The 19,656-nt window shown below is 31.4% G+C and overlaps 1 long non-coding RNA gene across 1 annotated transcript; it reads right to left on the reverse strand.

Moving 5' to 3' along the window:
* Positions 1 to 241: 241 nt before the first annotated feature.
* Positions 242 to 19,307, reverse strand: LOC128169586 (uncharacterized). Its single transcript, XR_008241557.1, has 5 exons — positions 18,838 to 19,307; positions 14,761 to 14,802; positions 5,145 to 5,216; positions 4,542 to 4,589; positions 242 to 2,869 (listed from the first exon to the last, which is right to left on the reverse strand). It is a non-coding gene; the product is annotated as an uncharacterized LOC128169586 (long non-coding RNA).
* Between the last annotated feature and the right edge of the window lie 349 nt (positions 19,308 to 19,656).

Raw genomic sequence — 19,656 nt, forward strand, 5'->3', positions numbered from 1 at the left:
CCCCATTATGGCCCCATCCTACCCCCGGGGACCATGATTTGAACAAACCTGAATCTACACTATCTAAAGATGCTTCAACTCAAATTTGAGCTTCTCTCGCCTTATAGTTTTTAAGAAGAAATTTTTTAAGCTTTTCTCTATATATTCCTATGTGAAAATTCACCCCCCCCCCCATTATGGCCCCACCATAGCCCCCGGGACCATAATCTGAACAAACTTTAATCTACACTATCTATATCTGAGGATTTCTCCACTCAATTTGAGCTTTTTCTGTCCAAATAGTATTTGAGAAGAAGATTTTTAAAGATTTTCTCTAAATATTCCTATGTAAAAATGTGAGCCCCCATTGTAGCCCCACCCTTCCCCTTGGGACCATGATTTGTACAAACGTGAATCTACACTATCTGAGGATGCTTCCACTTTAATCTGAGCTTTTCTGGCCAAATAGTTTTTGAGAAGAAAATTTTTAAAGCTTTTCTCTTTATATTCCTATGTTAAAATTTAACCCCCAATTTTTGCCCCACCCTTCTCCCTGGGATCATGATTTGAAGAAACCTAGATCTACACAACCTGAGGATGCCTCCACACAAGTTTAAGCTTTTTTTTGGCCAAATAGTTTTTGAGAAGAAGTTTTTAAAGATTTTCACTATACATTCTTATGTTAAAATACATTCCCCCATAGTGGCCCCACCCTTCCCCTGGGGACCATGATTTAAACGTGAATCTACACTACCTGAGGATGCTTCAGTACAAGTTACAGCTTATCTAGCGTTATAGTTTTTGAGAAGAAGATTTTTGAAAAATACCAACAAATTCTGAATATATATTAATTATCTCCCTTTGAAAAAGGGTGTGGCCCTTCATTTGAACAAAATTGAATCCCCTTCACCTAGTGATGCTTTAGTTTGGTTGAAATCTTCCCAGTGGTTTTTGAGAAGAAGATGACAGTGTGAAAAGTTTACGACAACACCAACGCCAACGCCGACCTAAACCATGCATTTAAGGGTAACAATAAAATGATATCAACACAACAAAGATAATTTTAACTTTTTTGGTGGCCAACATTATTCAACAAAGTTATCCTTCTTACAAAAAATGACCATAAAGGGATAGTGAATGGAAATTGTCAAATAAAATTGGAGCTTTTTTAAGTGTTGCAAGAGGTATAATACTTACATTGTGATACAACACCTAAATAAAAATGAACAAAAAGATTTTCTTTTAGACGTCACCACCGGTAACAAAAACACAAGGCTACTTATTTACATGCACAAAAAGTAAAAAAAACCAAAAAAAAACAGAGATAATAAAAATGATATTTGTTTTTGTTTCAAATATTATGAAAATTACTTTCGTTTAGGTTTCTCAAACACGGAAATATACCCTGCAACTAATAACTAGCCTGAACATGATAAAGACAATAAAACAAAAAAATCATCAGATAACATTGTATTTTTTTTTTTTGGTAAAGAAAAAAAATCTAAAAGCATAAATTAAGATATAAAATACTCATACCATTGCTACATCTTGCAACATTACTTATTGATAAAAACAACACAAAACACAAAACAAAAACTCAAGTACAAAACTTAAATAACATTATATATGTAAAAACACACAGTGAAATTTTAAAATTTGGATAGAGTCTACAGTTGAATCAGCAAAGAAAACTGTTTCGTATGCCAAAGAGAGCAAGCAATGGAATATGCATACATGCATATGTACATGTACATTTTACATATTTTATGCATAAAAAATGTATATGATTTAGTTAATCATGCAATGTAACAACGAAAGACAATAAATAAATGCTTAATTTAAACATATAAGATACGCTTTATGCATGTTTTTATATTTTAAGATACACTAAAACATGCCAAGCTTAAAAAACGGAAGTTTAAAAAAAAATCTCAAAAAGTATATGATGAAAAAATAAACATAACGTAATTTATTTTTGTATAAATACTAATTATTATGACAATCAAATTTATCCTACTTATGTTTAAAGCAGCAATTCACGCCCACTAACAGTCTAGCTCTCCAGACTGCGTTTCATCAAGAATGATCTTGATATTAGAACCTATATCGTGTTTTAATTGTTAAACGTGTTTCAATGTCTCAAAAAGGGGATCAAAATATATTTGTGTAAAATAAAAAAACCCAACACCATCACTACTACACAGTACACTTATCAGTTGTATTTAAGAAATAAGGAATCATTTATTGGTGATGATATTAAATAAAGCCAAAAGGGCTTAATGATTTGATCACGTCGATAAATTCATAGCATTCACATTATGACTCCTCATTACTTATACTTATGTAATGTTCCGCACTTGTGCGATTAAATATTAAATTAGTCATTTATAAAATGTATTGGACAATACGTTGCACAATTAATTCGTAGTGTTATCACAGACACAGAGTTATAAGTAGTCATAAATTTATAATGAATTATCATATAAAGTTTATTTTGCAGAAAAACATGACTACAAATTAATCACCGACCTAATGGCGTCTGGTACCAATATCTTTTTGAGTTCGATACCTGCCACATTTGTGAATGATTATATGTAGTTAAATGTTTTAGGGTCATTTAACTACATGTTGCAATATATCTCTATACTGCATATCAATATCAAAGAGATAAGACAGATAATTTAAAAAAAAAACTAATTTGTTATATTTGTTAACTACACCTGCATTACAAAAACATAATAGTTATGAGATTTGGCACATAGTTGAACAATATTCTTAGGTGGTCAAGTTTACACACAATGACAAGTAGATAATAAGATAATATAAAGATTATTAAAGTCTACTTTAGTCAGAGACATATAAACCACACTCCTACGTGGCGATCATGCATCTGTAAAATAAAAAGACTGACATAACTAAAACTTTTTTTTTATGCAATTAAATTTTTATAATAAAAAATGTATAAATACTGTTCATGCAATTGCAAGTAAAATGATTGTATTCAAATCATAAACATTAAAAAAAATACGGAAATAAGTTATAGATTATCTTAACTCGTCATTTCTTCGGCATACTCAACATCTTATAAATCTTAATCTAAACGTCACAAATGTTTTTTTTAGGTAGTAGAAAAAATGTTATCATACCACACAAGTACGTCATTATTCAGCTTAATGCAAAAAACCATTGCATTTACAGTTGCAGTTGACATCAGCAATTGCTATCATTAAAGGGACTATGACACGATTTGACATGAAATTTTCAAATTTTATTTCTAAGTTATAAGCAAGATGTAGAGTTCATAATTGTTTCATAATTAAAAAAATATTAACTTCTATTTTCATTGGGCACTTCCGTTTGTCCGTTTCCTTTCCCGGCAAAATAAACCTGGTCTCTAGGAAAAACGGTAAAGACTTAACCAACCAAACTTTGTGGGATGACAAATTATATCTGTAAATATGTTAAACATGTTTTGCTTGAATCGGCGTTACTTCCAGTCGTCACTGGAAGTACTCCAAAAATTGATTTCTTTTTTTCATTTTCGTTGTTTGACATAAAAGTAAATTTTTAAAGTTTTCTTTAAATTAAATATTATATCCATTGTATTTTCTACTTGAAATAAGCCTTTGAAATACACTTATATGAGAACAAAAGACTTTTTTGTTTTTATAACAGCAAGAGTCTGGTTTCCAATATTTTCTAGTCATTTCTATCTATCGAGGCAAGAAATAAACTGTACCATAATTCGCATTTTTTTTGTCTTTTTATCTCTAGATCTAGAAAAAAAACCTGTTTATTTAGCAAAAAATGGACGGTAACCCTTCCTAATTTTTAAAATAGTAGGAAAAGTATATGATATATCTGTTTCAAAATATTGCATTCCCTGGAGTATTTTTTCTCAAATTTTGAAACATGTTATTTACTGTCTCTTATAGACCTTAAAAAAGACGTAAATTTATGATGCGGCGATGTCACGTAAACATCATGAAACCCTGTATTAACATTCTTATTTTTGTAATTATTCAACGAATTTCGGTCAAATTTTCAATTCGAATAAACATTTTGATTTGGCAATTTTTTATGTTATTTATATATTACAAGCGCGATGTATAGAGTGACATTACTTTTGGATTAACCCTTGTTTATTTCATTTCATTGTTTCTTTAGTCCGAAATATCTGACGTTTTCGTGGCTTTTTAACGATTTGATACAATTCTTCATGCCAGAAAAACATCAGGACCGGCTCCATTACGAAAACTGGAAATTTGCCGCCTCAAACTGGAGAAAAAATAGGTCTACAACATTATCGTTTATCACTGTGATTATCAAAATGTGAAGTAAGATTATTTTTCGAGCTGTATTAGTGAGTTTAAAATCACATTTATTTAAAATCGAGCCGAGAATGCCGCTTCAAGTAAGAGGAGGTGAATTTCCAATTCTCGTAATGACGTCGGTTCTGACGTTTTCCTGGAATGTAAAATATCAAATAGTTCAAAAACCTTGTACACGTCAGAATTTTCGGACTATACGGAGGTATTCAATACCAGCTTAATGAATTTTACCTTCATGAATCATATATGTTTCACAGCCATGATCAGAGTGTCCCTTATCTGAAAAACAAAACGAGGTATCATGTGATGACTAGAGTAATTTCTTTTGGAACACAATAAATTGCTGCAAAATTGCCCATGGAAAAAAAGTTTATTTCATGTCCAAATAACAAAATGTTGTTATGCAGACTGTGAATATTATGCATTATTCAAAATCTAAAATTGGAATATATATATATATATATATATATATATATATATATATATATATATATATATATATATATATATATATATATATATATAAACACTAAAAATAACCAACGACACGAACAATAAAGTAAAATATTGTCAAATTTTCGGGACAACCCGTCCCTTTATCAGGACAACAAAATAAAAACTACATAAGAAAGAAGAAAAACATCTACAAAACTAGCACTAAACTAAACTAAATAATATATAAAAACTAGATAATGTTTAAACACCGGATCAAAACGTGGCAGCTACATCTTTATATTGAAGAATTCGAGCCTGAGAAAGAAAAATCCCGTCCGACGCAGCGGATATATATATATATATAATTGTATTGTATAGTATTATTCTAATTTTACTTACCTTTTTTGTACTTTAAATAGCTTTCAATGCTTGTTCTGCTTGTTATGCTTTTGATGAAATCAGAAACCATGCCTAAAGGAAAAAGTTATCTTGCTATTGATTGCTGATTGTAAATTATTTCAGTTTAAACTTAAATTGTTTTCCATTTTTTCCTTTTATTGTCTAGAATATAATCCAGTAAACCTTTACATTATTGGTACATGACTAGGTAATGATTGATTAGTGAGAGTGTAAACGATTTTTCTTAAAAATCGTCATGTTACTAAAATTTATTGATGTTAGATCTGAGCGATAGGTTTTATATTCTAAAAGAAGTAATGGCTCATTATTGGTTTAAGTGAGATCATGGCAATATATGAATTTTCTCAGTTTAATCTTTACCAAACTTGACAGGATGATGCATTCGACAAATTGGGTTCTGCATATGAACTATAGTTGTGGATGTTGGGAGAATGATTGGTTTTTAAATAGTTATTTGGCCCAATTTTTACCGCACTAGACAAGTCAATACTATAATCATCAAGAACGCTCTTGGTGCGTATGATTAAGCTTAACTGGGTGAACACCAGTGGATACCAAGTGCATTTAAATAGTGTTGTGTAGGGAAATTAAATCTAAATATGGCGGACAATGATGATGTTTAAAACAATCTGATGTTCAGCGACTATCCTTTGATTTTTCTCACAATGAAAGAAAATAAACACTTTTTAAATGTATTGACTAATATACAAACATCATGCGCGCCCTCTTAAAATTTTGATGTATATCAATTTTACTATCGCCTCTCTTTTATTGGTTCAGTTTAAATTCATTCAGAATTTAATCAAAGGCAAAGGTGTCACTCCTGTTTCTTAAATGACGAAGAGTTTAGCCTTTTGTTTTATTACTGTAGATTCCTTATTTTACGCGAGTACTTAATTCCGCAAATCAATTGTTTTCCATCAGCTCGCAAGAATTTTCAAATATTGATGGGGTTGAGGGCATTGATTATATTAGCCCCCGAGGGACGAAATATTTTACTCCCAAGGGGATAAATATAATCAATGTCGCTCGAAAACATAGTCAATATTTTCTTTGTTATATAAAGAAACAAACCAAAATCTAAGGAAGTTATTGAAAACAGATCGCCGTAATTTTCTCAGCTGAACAAAGAATTTACGAATTCAATTTTGTGCAAAGTTCATTTCCACAATATATTTATCATCAAACGGTCACTGGCGATTTTTCGTCGCCCGTAAAAAATGACATACAGATGTTCTACCTGATTTTACTTTACAGTAATTCGCAAATCCTTATATCCGTTATGATAGCGAACGGTAGCATTGCGAGTTCGTAGTTTACTTTACCTTGACTAACTGTCTATTATGACGTCACCTTGGATTCGCGAAGAGTTATTTACTTCACCGTTTACGAATCAACAAAGCAGAAGCGACTATTTTAAAAAGAAGGGATATTCTCTAGATATTATTCTTAGTTTGTTGATATTTAAAAAATATTGACCGGTCAACATTATATAATATAACAATATATGAATATAACAATATAAAATAGCGAATGCCGAATTTGTTTCATAGTTTCCTGTAGCTTACATCTTTTCGAAATTTAAAAGAGATTTCAAAATTCGCGAGATGTGCTTCCCGCCATTTAACGCATACATCAATTCTTTGTGTTTAGGTAGAAATCTACAGTATGATTCTGTATTTTTCTTTGATTAAACGCATTTGTAGAGGCAATATTTTTTTTTTCTAAACTTCATCTATTCTCGTTTTAAGGCGAAATCTTGTATCTAACAATAAGACAACTTTAACACCTCTTTATACGTTTCGCCCAAAAAGGAACAGCATATAAAGAAAAATCTCATTCCATCAGAAAAATAGCACATTGCATAATGCTATAGAAAATGCACATCATTACTTATACACATGAACTACTCATTCAAGAGGACTATAGGGCCACATCGCTCACCTGAGCCACAATGGCTTTATATGGGTATTCAAAAGATATTATGCCTAATGGCCCATCTGTAGAATAACAAAAAACAAATATTGTAAAGTATTCGAATTTTACAGTTATGTTTGCATACACCTAATCTTTGACATTGTTTCTTTATGGAATACCATTCTTACCGAAATAGGAAATCCTACGCAAGATATAAAACTTCCAATTCCTATAATTTCGTTCTGCCTCCCCCCTTTTCCCAACTTTATAAAGCAATCAAAATATATGAGAGCGTAAAGGTACATTTTTTCCTAAACTACCTACTAGTTTAAAAAAAAATGTAATATAATAGTTATTGTATTTTCTTAAATCAAATTTCCTATAGATGTGAAGAAGAAAATTGTACCTCAATACGCTCGATTCCTTTAATTTAAATTATTTTCGTTCTGCCCCCCCCCCCCTCCACCCCTATAAAGCGATCTAAATATATGAGACATCTGCTTTTCCTCACCTACTTACTAGTTATTGTATGTTTTAAATATATTATAATATTTGGTGTATTTTACTTTAAATTTTTTTATAGATGTGTAGAATAAAATTGTACCTCAATACGCTCATTACTACGAAAGCCGAATAGGATCATTCGAGATACGAGATTCAAAATACGAGATTCGAAATACGAGATTCGAGATTCGAAATTCGAGATTCAATATCTAATTAACCAATCAAATCAAGGATCATTAATCCAAGCTCTATAATACACAAATAAATGCTATGTTCACTTCTCCCTAGCTAACTAAATAATTGTTTGTATTTATTTTTACACAGAATATTCAAGTAGACTAGTAATAATGCAGTGTGTTTCGCAGATCTAAGTGATTTTGTTTGCCTTGGTGCATTTCCACCTGATGCGTTCGAACCCTGGGTTATTTCACCACCAATGTTTAAACCCCTTTTTGTGTAAAAATGCGGTTATGGTAGAGAGCTTTATAAGCGGAGCCAATTTTTTTCGGTAGGGGGGTCCTAGGCTAATTTTCAATAATTTTACTATGTAAATTAAATAAGCTTCAATTTTCCCGAGAAAAGTCCAGACCCCCTGACCCCCTCCTATAAAGACCCCCTCCGCGCATGAAGATTATAGTAACTAAAATATGTTTTAATCTAAATCTAAATAATCAGTCCAGGTTTCACCGATAAATATAAGCATTACTTATCTTTTTTTATGTATACAGGCATACACTAGTACTATGATTATAAATTAATCATTGAAATATTATCATATCATACGGAATTATTAATTAATACAATTTTCCCCCTTTTCTTGAGTAAACAACTTGATTTGATTTGAACATATTTTTATTGTACAAAAATACAATTGGGATTGAACACAAGTTCCATAACTTAGACCGCCCTCTCCCAATACAAAGATATAATACAATATATGTGTACACAACATAAATAAAGGTCAGTGGATAGAATGGACGTATACATATATGCAATTGACATGTATATAATAAACAACGGTGTACTAGTAGATATAAGATCAGTTAAATCTTTCAGTATTTTTGATAAAATTATAAACTAATGTAAATAAATGATTGTTTTCATTGTCACTTATTGAACTGTCACCCCAAAGTAAAACATGAGTATTGACAATGTTAAGATTTACAATTTGAAAAACGTCATTAAATAGAACATTTCTAGCATCTTTATATTTATTACATGTGAAAAAATAATGGTACGTATCTTCTATCTTACCACACGAACAGAGTGGACTGTTGATAATATTACATCGAAATAAATCATTATTAAGTGCACAATTGTGACGAAGTTTAGTATGAATGATATTCAAAAATCTATCCCCATATGTAAAATCAAAGGCCGCAACGGCCACAAAGGCGTCGAGCTGACATTTTCTTTTATAATATAGAATGATATCAAAAATTTGAATTTCTGTGCTAATAGTCAGATAATATTAGAATAAAAAAAAAGAAATAAATTACGTTTTGTGCTGTTTCAACAATAATCAGTATATTTCGTTATAAAAAAGGTAGTGATGTATTTCGTTTATAATACAATAACTCATCATGTTTACAAAAATCGAAGAAATTTCAAAGTTCAAAAAAAAATTATTTTCTTTCTGCTTTAAAAAGTCTTTGCACAATTTTCTCAGGCTCATAATTTGATTAATTAACAGTGTGTCCCTAATTATAATAATAAAACATACTTTTATTTATTTCAATTCCCGTTTGAAACAAGATTACCTATGCTGTGGTTGTTTACAAACAAATCCACAACACGTGCTATCTAAAATGCTGGACCAAACCAACTGCATTATCGTGTTTATTAATTGCAACAAAATCTATAGATAACTTTTTCGCTTACAATTATTTTGGATACCATGCCCGATAACAAATTAATTTACCTATCAAATTTTATTTCTATCGGGCACGGTCTCCAATCAAAATGTAAGCGATAAACTTAAATAATATTTTAGTGAATGTTTACATTGCACATTATTGTATTCATCCGCCATTTCTTAATCAAGCAAATTATACTAATGCAATGAGTTGTCAATAACCAGGGAGGCAAATTTGGTTTTTTGTACACTATTTAGTTGAATATAAGGAATACAAATCTTGTAATACGTTTAATACTTCATGGAACTTATTTTTTTATGCGCATTAAAAAGTCGGTGCAGAGCATGAATTTTTGGACGATTGCCAATCCAGACGATCGCTAGAAGGCTGCCGAGCATTAGCCCGACGCCTTAAAAATTAGGTCTAGTTCTACATGTAAGTACATTTTCATTTTTGACAGAAACATGTATTTTTTCCTTAAAAATGCGAACAGAGGTCGCTTCCACGGACATCCGTTGAAAGCGCATTCCATTCATCAACAACACTTTTACAGTAGGAACAAACGAAGATTTATACAATTCCAAACAACATTTTGGTATAAAGTAATTATGTGCATTTCTGGTAGAATAGTTAGATACATTACCACGCTTATTTGGAAAAATATCCATTACCTAACTGGATAAAAGGTTTCTGTCAATTTTATACATTTTTAGTCTGGATATTATCCTTCTACTATAAAGCGTTTCCCACCCTGTTTCAAAGTAAAGAGATTCGCGAGATGCAAAAATAGGTAAACCTGTAACAATTCTTGCTGCAATCAATTGTATTTTTTCTAATTTGTCAGAACCATTAATAGAACATCCGCCCCATACGTCAGATGCATATTCTAACTGAGGCCTTATCAAAGAAGTATATAATAGTATCAGTGATTTTCTATTGAGTTTAAATTTAAGTTTTTTCATTAATCCCAATTTCTTTTGAGCATTTGCTATAATAGAATTTAAATAAGATGACCAGTAAACAACTTATCATGAGTCTTACTTTTGGCATTGTTTTCAATATGGAAGGATACATATTCTGTACAATTAAATGTAGGGATAATAGGTGCCAATTTGTTCACATTGCCGATTTCTTGTGCAGAGAACAGTAAAATTATAAACATTTGATTGTGCATGAATTTTTCAAAATCTATTGTTGTAGTTTGTTATAATTCATTCATTGATATATCAACAAGAAAGAATAGAAGGTATAGACAGGCATATGTATCACACCCAAGTTGAGTTTCTCTGTAGTTTCTTACCCCCCCCCCCCCCCCCCTACGCACCAAAATTGACAATAATTGCATATAAATCATACAAAAGTTTACTTTGTATGTAAGTAACTCTCTAAAGATGTAGATAAGCACTGAAAAGATGTGTGTACTTTTAAATATACTACTACATTACACTTAGCCAGATAAAATGTAAATAGGGTAAAGCTATGTGTACTTTTAAATATACTACTACATTTCACTTAGCCAGATAAAATGTAAATAGGGTAAAGCTACAAGGGGCGAGAAGTGCAAATTTACCAATTTGTCGCCATACACACAGAACACCAAATAAAGAAACTGTGTGTGGTGTGGGGAATGCATGGAAGATGGCGGCAAATTATCTCAAATAACCAGTGCGGAAACCAACAAATAGGCTGTTATTTGTTACCTATCCTGCAAATACATTGATAACAAATCTTATCCTCACATAACATAGCCGATTAAGATGTTTACATAAAGTCAACGTACATGTAATTATAATGTACATGGAGGCGGACGTATCAGGCGGGGATCCAGAAAAATTGTTTCCAAAAATGATCGGTTGAATTGCATTAAATGCTTTGAAAACTGTTTTAAACTATCGCGCGGGTCAAAATCTATGTACAGTATAATTGGAAACTTTCATTTTATATCAATATGTAGTATTACCTATTATAACAAATGAGAGTATAGCCCAACTACCACACACAATACATGTCTTTTACCTGCACCACCCGCTCTCCATAAAAAAAAATACTAATGCATCGTTATGCAGCTACACAGAAAGTTTGAAATTAATTTGCCGAGCCAAATTAAAAAAAAGCCTGGAAACGAAGAGAGAACGAAGTGGGGACAGAATGACTGACATATTAAATTAAGCCCCCCCCCCCCCCCCCCGAAATTTATATACTGAAAACAGATTATTGAGTACAAAATCCGCACACAATTTAAAGAAAAGTTCATGTCAAGGAAATGCTAGGTGATGAGAGAGAGAGAGAGAGAGAGAGAGAGAGAGAGAGAGAGAGAGAGGAGAGGGAGAGAGTCGATGTAAATCACACGTGCGCTAACACCGTTCAAATAAAGCTTGCTAGTTGGTCTGCCCTACCCTAGCTACCTCCTCTCTTTTCTCCTTTGAGAGGCTTAATTGTCTATATATGCTTGTATCAAATCAAATCAATTTCAAATTCTTAATCAAAATTGAATATGACACTACACCTCTCTCTCTCTCTCTCTCTCTCTCTCTCTCTCTCTCTCTCTCTCTCTCTCTTTCTCTCTCTCTCATATCGACAGTGACATTGATACCCTACAATACACTATTCCTATCTGGATTGTTGTCGTTGAGGTTGTAAATCATTATATTTTCTATGGTTTAAAACTTTATCATAACCTATATTTTGACATGTCGATTATTTCATTGAATTTCGTTTCATAGCTAAAACCACACTCAGTTTTAATTATTTAGATTAAACAGATCTTTTTTTTCGCGAGCCGATTTTTACACAGTTGGGGCGAATACACTACGGGTTAAAATAGTTCGGAGGGAAAATACATACAGGACAAACAAAATCACAAAGATTCGCAAAACCAACAGTGTTATCACTAATTTAATTGTTTATATTGTGTGGGGTTAATTGATCAATGTTAATTTCAACCATTTTATAACCATTACATAAGAGCTATTAAGACATTTATTTGTAGGAAAGAGCATGTACGAATGATCTTTATTTAGAACAGTTTGATGTTGCTAGGATACAGGTTTCAGATTCATGATTTGATTGGTTAATATAGATATTGAATCTCGAATTTCGAATTTCGAATCTCGTATTTCGAATCTCGTATTTTGAATCTCGATTCTCGAATGATCCTTCTCGGTTTTCGTACATTTCCTCAAATTAAGAACATTCAAAAATTTAATTGGTCTTCCCCAATTATAAACGACTGTTGGCATGAACTCATGTGACTTTTATATCTTTACTCACTTGATTGATGAATACACTCGAATGATAAATGTTGTCACGTGATCTGTTAAAGGGCGATTATAATTAATGCATTGACAGGCATATGACTCTATTTATCTAAGGCTCACCCATTATTTTCATCTTTATTAAAAAAACAACAAATACCTACAAACCATGTTGATTTTCTGTTGTACTATTTTCTGATGAATAACTATAATGCCTTTATCCCCGTAACAGAAATGTGTCAGAACTGTTTAAACGGTGTTGTTTTTACTTACTCGTGTATGAAAAGCTATCAAATTAATGTAGATTTCATATAATTCGTCGTATTAAGAGAGAGCCCGAGAAAGTAGATACAACATAATTATCGTTCTTAAATTTTTGAACAAGTATTTAACATTTACATGTAGCGAGACAATTCAAATTATCAACCAAATTTCAGCGTCAATCGTAGAATTATAAGCAAAATACAGAGCTCACAATTCTGCTAAGTTTGATGCATACTTTGTTAACATGAGTTTATTGTTTATTACAGCTTAATATCTTTAACTTGGTATTTCCTATTCAGCATTTAAAATGTAAACAATAAAAAATACTGGCCTCAGTTCTGTGTACAAACATAGAATTGTGAGCAAAGCTCCGTATCTTGCTTATAACTAGAAGTATAACACTCAAATGTGGTTAGTAAATAGAAATTGTAAGAATTAAATCAAAATAAACATGCACTAAACATATAAAGAGCTGTTGTTTTTTTCTTCAGCATGAATTATACATGTACCTACATATTTCCCTCAGGAATATTAAACTTTGTTTAAGCTGAATAAACTCGAAAAAATGCTTAGCATCTCCACAAAACACATTGCAATAATCAACCATTACGCAAAAAGATGGTACCCAATTACCAATAAAATAGATAGCATTTTAGTATGTTGTTAATACATCAGAATTTGCTTATTTCGCGCAGGGTAACAGTCAACTGACTGAATTCCCGAAGTCTTTGTTTAATTTGATACGTAAAAATAACAAAATGCAGGCGATAGTCCCCCAGGTTTCATAGCATAGATAATTAAAACGATACAAAAATCAAAACAAGCTAACGTCAAATATTAAAAACGGTCAAAGCATTGAAATATTTAACCTCAATTTACTTCACAAAATTGGCACCAATGTATCTTGCATGTTTTAAAGCTTCCCTTCGAACGCGAACTGTTACACAACAAACAAATTCATCTTTGTCAGATCTACCCGTTTATCATCCGTCCAACATGGCTGCTTTAAATAAAGAACCTCATTTTTTTAAAATATGGAATACCTAACCTGGAGCTATAAACTGATTGAACGACGCTTTTCCTTTATCATTATTTTCGTAATAACTTAGATTTATACAAAATTAGCACTTAGTTTTTGCAATTTATATTTAAATTTCCATAGGGTTGATTTATGCTAAATTACCTTGAATTTGAGTAAATAGTTCTTCAGAAGAAGATTTTAAAAATGCAGCCCTTCTTGTTATACTTTTGAGGTTTTCGCCGCTTTGAATGCAAACAGGCCTTTCATTTCTGCCATTTATCTTTGCCTTTCCATAAGAATGATTTGTGCATCATTTGGTTGAAATTGATCTAGCGGTTATAGAGAAGTTCAAAATGTTAACTGTTTACGGACGGACAGACGGACGGACAAAACAGTCGGACAGACGGTCGACGGACAAAATGTGATCAGAAAAGCTCACTTGAGCTAGCAACTCAGTTGAGCTAAAAACCGTATGACATAATGATAAATGTAAATCATTTAATGAAAAAGCACATTACATCAATACAATACAAGTCACATAATGATACTAATGTACCTGCATATCATACAATGATAAGTGATCATTAAAAAAATGCATATACCATAATGATAAATGGACACGACATAATAGTAAATGAACTTCACACAATGAGAGAAGCATATTACATAATTTCAGTAGCACAACACATAATGATGAAATCACAATCACACAATTAAAGTAAAAAAAGAAATGAATTGATTTATTAGCTGTGCTCTATTATTTCAAACTAGTAACCTACCTGGGTTTTTCTTGTTATCTCTCTGAGTTTCATTCAGTGGTTCTGAAAGAATATAAGACAAACTATTTGTGCGAGATTCGATTTAACTTTAAGACTTTTGTAGAATATGAAAAACATTTTTTTATCGCTCATCAAATCTCGGTGTTTTGATTTAACACAAACTGTTTTGTGAGATAGCTTTGTTATTGTAGTGTATTGGATTTGTACCGATTGTTTCAAGCAGATTCAGTTTTATGCTAATTTCTCACCATTTTCTGTTTGTATTATTTTCATCAAATTTTGACGATGACAATATGATGCATCTCATTTTTTAATTCTAAATCTAACCGGTTGCAGATACTGTATGAGATTAAAGTGATGTCAGTCATACACAAACATGTAAATCTAACTTATTATGTGCACAATAACGCTCCATCATGCAGTGATTCGACGGCCCATCTTAGGACATGAATAATATTGATTTAGCAATAGTTTTAAATCTGGGTCATATGTTTTAAATGTTGGAGGAAATAAAAGTTTAATATATGATCAATAATATATATATATATATATATATATATATATATATATATATATATATATATATATATATATATATATATATATATGGAATCTTTATTGTAATAATAAAAATTTTCATGCAGAAGTTTTATAAAATGTATTTTAAAGCACAACCATACCAATTTCAAAGTATAAAATTACCCTTTCGTTAAAAAGTTGATCCATTGATCGAAAAAGTTAGATTTCTATTCACATAAATACAGGGGTAATTTGTGTCTCTCCATAAAAAAAAAATAATGCATCGTTATGCAGCTACACAGAAAGTTTGAAATTAATTTGCCGAGCCAAATTAAAAAAAGCCTGGAAACGAAGAGAGAACGAAGTGGGGACAGAATGACTGACATATTAAATTAGGACTATATAGCCCCCCCCCCCCCCGAAATTTATATACTGAAAACAGATTATTGAGTACAAAATCCGCACACAATTTAAAGAAAAGTTCATGTCAAGGAAATGCTAGGTGATGAGAGAGAGAGAGAGAGAGAGAGAGAGAGAGAGAAAGGAGAGAAAGGAGAGGGAGAGAGTCGATGTAAATCACACGTGCGCTAACACCGTTCAAATTAAAGCTTGCTAGTTGGTCTGCCCTACCCTAGCTACCTCCTCTCTTTTCTCCTTTGAGAGGCTTAATTGTCTATATATGCTTGTATCAAACCAAATCAATTTCAAATTCTAAATCAAAATTGAATATGACACTACAACTCTCTCTCTCTCTCTCTCTCTCTCTCTCTCTCTCTCTTTCTCTCTCTCTCCCTCTCTTTCTCTCTCTCTCATATCGACAGTGACATTGATACCCTACAATACACTATTCCTATCTGGATTGTTGTCGTTGAGGTTGTAAATCATTATATTTTCTATGGTTTAAAACTTTATCATAACCTATATTTTGACATGTCGATTATTTCATTGAATTTCGTTTCATAGCTAAAACCACACTCAGTTTTAATTATTTAGATTAAACAGATCTTTTTTTTCGCGAGCCGATTTTTACACAGTTGGGGCGAATACACTACGGGTTAAAATAGTTCGGAGGGAAAATACATACAGGACAAACAAAATCACAAAGATTCGCAAAACCAACAGTGTTATCACTAATTTAATTGTTTATATTGTGTGGGGTTAATTGATCAATGTTAATTTCAACCATTTTATAACCATTACATAAGAGCTATTAAGACATTTATTTGTAGGAAAGAGCATGTACGAATGATCTTTATTTAGAACAGTTTGATGTTGCTAGGATACAGGTTTCAGATTCATGATTTGATTGGTTAATATAGATATTGAATCTCGAATTTCGAATTTCGAATCTCGTATTTCGAATCTCGTATTTTGAATCTCGATTCTCGAATGATCCTTCTCGGTTTTCGTACATTTCCTCAAATTAAGAACATTCAAAAATTTAATTGGTCTTCCCCATTTATAAACGACTGTTGGCTTGAACTCATGTGACTTTTATATCTTTACTCACTTGATTGATGAATACACTCGAATGATAAATGTTGTCACGTGATCTGTTAAAGGGCGATTATAATTAATGCATTGACAAGCATATTACTCTATTTATCTAAGGCTCACCAATTATTTTCATCTTTATTAAAAAAACAACAAATACCTACAAACCATGTTGATTTTCCGTTGTACTATTTTCTGATGAATAACTATAATGCCTTTATCCCCGTAACAGAAATGTGTCAGAACTATTTTAACGGTGTTGTTTTTACTTACTCGTGTATGAAAAGCTACCAAAGTTAATGTAGATTTCATATAATTCGTCGTATTAAGAGAGAGCCCGAGAAAGTAGATACAACATAATTATCGTTCTTAAATTTTTGAACAAGTATTTAACATTTACATGTAGCGAGACAATTCAAATTATCAACCAAATTTCAGCGTCAATCGTAGAATTATAAGCAAAATACAGAGCTCACAATTCTGCTAAGTTTGATGCATACTTTGTTAACATGAGTTTATTGTTTATTACAGCTTAATATCTTTAACTTGGTATTTCCTATTCAGCATTTAAAATGTAAACAATAAAAAATACTGGCCTCAGTTCTGTGTACAAACATAGAATTGTGAGCAAAGCTCCGTATCTTGCTTATAACTAGAAGCATAACACTCAAATGTGGTTAGTAAATAGAAATTGTAAGAATTAAATCAAAATAAACATGCACTAAAAATATAAAGAGCTGTTTTTTTTTCTTCATGCATGAATTATACATGTACCTACATATTTCCCTCAGGAATATTAAACTTTGTTTAAGCTGAATAAACTCGAAAAAATGCTTAGCATCTCCACAAAACACATTGCAATAATCAACCATTACGCAAAAAGATGGTACCCAATTACCAATAAAATAGATAGCATTTTAGTATGTTGTTAATACATCAGAATTTGCTTATTTCGCGCAGGGTAACAGTCAACTGACTGAATTCCAGAAGTCTTTGTTTAATTTGATACGTAAAAATAACAAAATGCAGGCGATAGTCCCCCAGGTTTCATAGCATAGATAATTAAAACGATACAAAAATCAAAACAAGCTAACGTCAAATATTAAAAACGGTCAAAGCATTGAAATATTTAACCTCAATTTACTTCACAAAATTGGCACCAATGTATCTTGCATGTTTTAAAGCTTCCCTTCGAACGCGAACTGTTACACAACAAACAAATTCATCTTTGTCAGATCTACCCGTTTATCATCCGTCCAACATGGCTGCTTTAAATAAAGAACCTCATTTTTTTAAATATGGAATACCTAACCTGGAGCTATAAACTGATTGAACGACGCTTTTCCTTTATCATTATTTTCGTAATAACTTAGATTTATACAAAATTAGCACTTAGTTCTTGCAATTTATATTTAAATTTCCATAGGGTTGATTTATGCTAAATTACCTTGAATTTGAGTAAATAGTTCTTCAGAAGAAGATTTTAAAAATGCAGCCCTTCTTGTTATACTTTTGAGGTTTTCGCCGCTTTGAATGCAAACAGGCCTTTCATTTCTGCCATTTATCTTTGCCATTCCATAAGAATGATTTGTGCATCATTTGGTTGAAATTGATCTAGCGGTTATAGAGAAGTTCAAAATGTTAACTGTTTACGGGCGGACAGACGGACGGACAAAACAGTCGGACAGACGGTCGACGGACAAAATGTGATCAGAAAAGCTCACTTGAGCTAGCAACTCAGTTGAGCTAAAAACCGTATGACATAATGATAAATGTAAATCATTTAATGAAAAAGCACATTACATCAATACAATCCAAGTCACATAATGATACTAATGTACCTGCATATCATACAATGATAAGTGATCATTAAAAAAATGCATATACCATAATGATAAATGGACACGACATAATAGTAAATGAACTTCACACAATGAGAGAAGCATATTACATAATTTCAGTAGCACAACACATAATGATGAAATCACAATCACACAATTAAAGTAAAAAAAGAAATGAATTGATTTATTAGCTGTGCTCTATTATTTCAAACTAGTAACCTACCTGGGTTTTTCTTGTTATCTCTCTGAGTTTTATTCAGTGGTTCTGAAAGAATATAAGACAAACTATTTGTGCGAGATTCGATTTAACTTTAAGACTTTTGTAGAATATGAAAAAGATTTTTTTATCGCTCATCAAATCTCGGTGTTTTGATTTAACACAAACTGTTTTGTGAGATAGCTTTGTTATTGTAGTGTATTGGATTTGTACCGATTGTTTCAAGCAGATTCAGTTTTATGCTAATTTCTCACCATTTTCTGTTTGTATTATTTTCATCAAATTTTGACGATGACAATATGATGCATCTCATTTTTTAATTCTAAATCTAACCGGTTGCAGATACTGTATGAGATTAAAGTGATGTCAGTCATACACAAACATGTAAATCTAACTTATTATGTGCACAATAACGCTCCATCATGCAGTGATTCGACGGCCCATCTTAGGACATGAATAATATTGATTTAGCAATAGTTTTAAATCTGGGTCATATGTTTTAAATGTTGGAGGAAATAAAAGTTTAATATATGATCAATAATATATATATATATGGAATCTTTATTGTAATAATAAAAATTTTTCATGCAGAAGTTTTATAAAATGTATTTTAAAGCACAATCATACCAATTTCAAAGTATAAAATTACCCTTTCGTTAAAAAATTGATCCATTGATCGAAAAAGTTAGATTTCTATTCACATAAATAAAGGGATAATGTGTGTCTTTTTGTTTATTTCGTTTAGCGGTACGTAAGAAAGTAGAAAATGTGCAAATTTTGTATACAGACGATCGGAAAGACAAACGAATAACAGAAACAGGAGGA

This window comes from Crassostrea angulata, unplaced genomic scaffold, assembly GCF_025612915.1.
Source record: "Crassostrea angulata isolate pt1a10 unplaced genomic scaffold, ASM2561291v2 HiC_scaffold_151, whole genome shotgun sequence".
In the NCBI taxonomy this organism is placed as follows: Eukaryota; Metazoa; Mollusca; class Bivalvia; order Ostreida; family Ostreidae; genus Magallana; species Magallana angulata.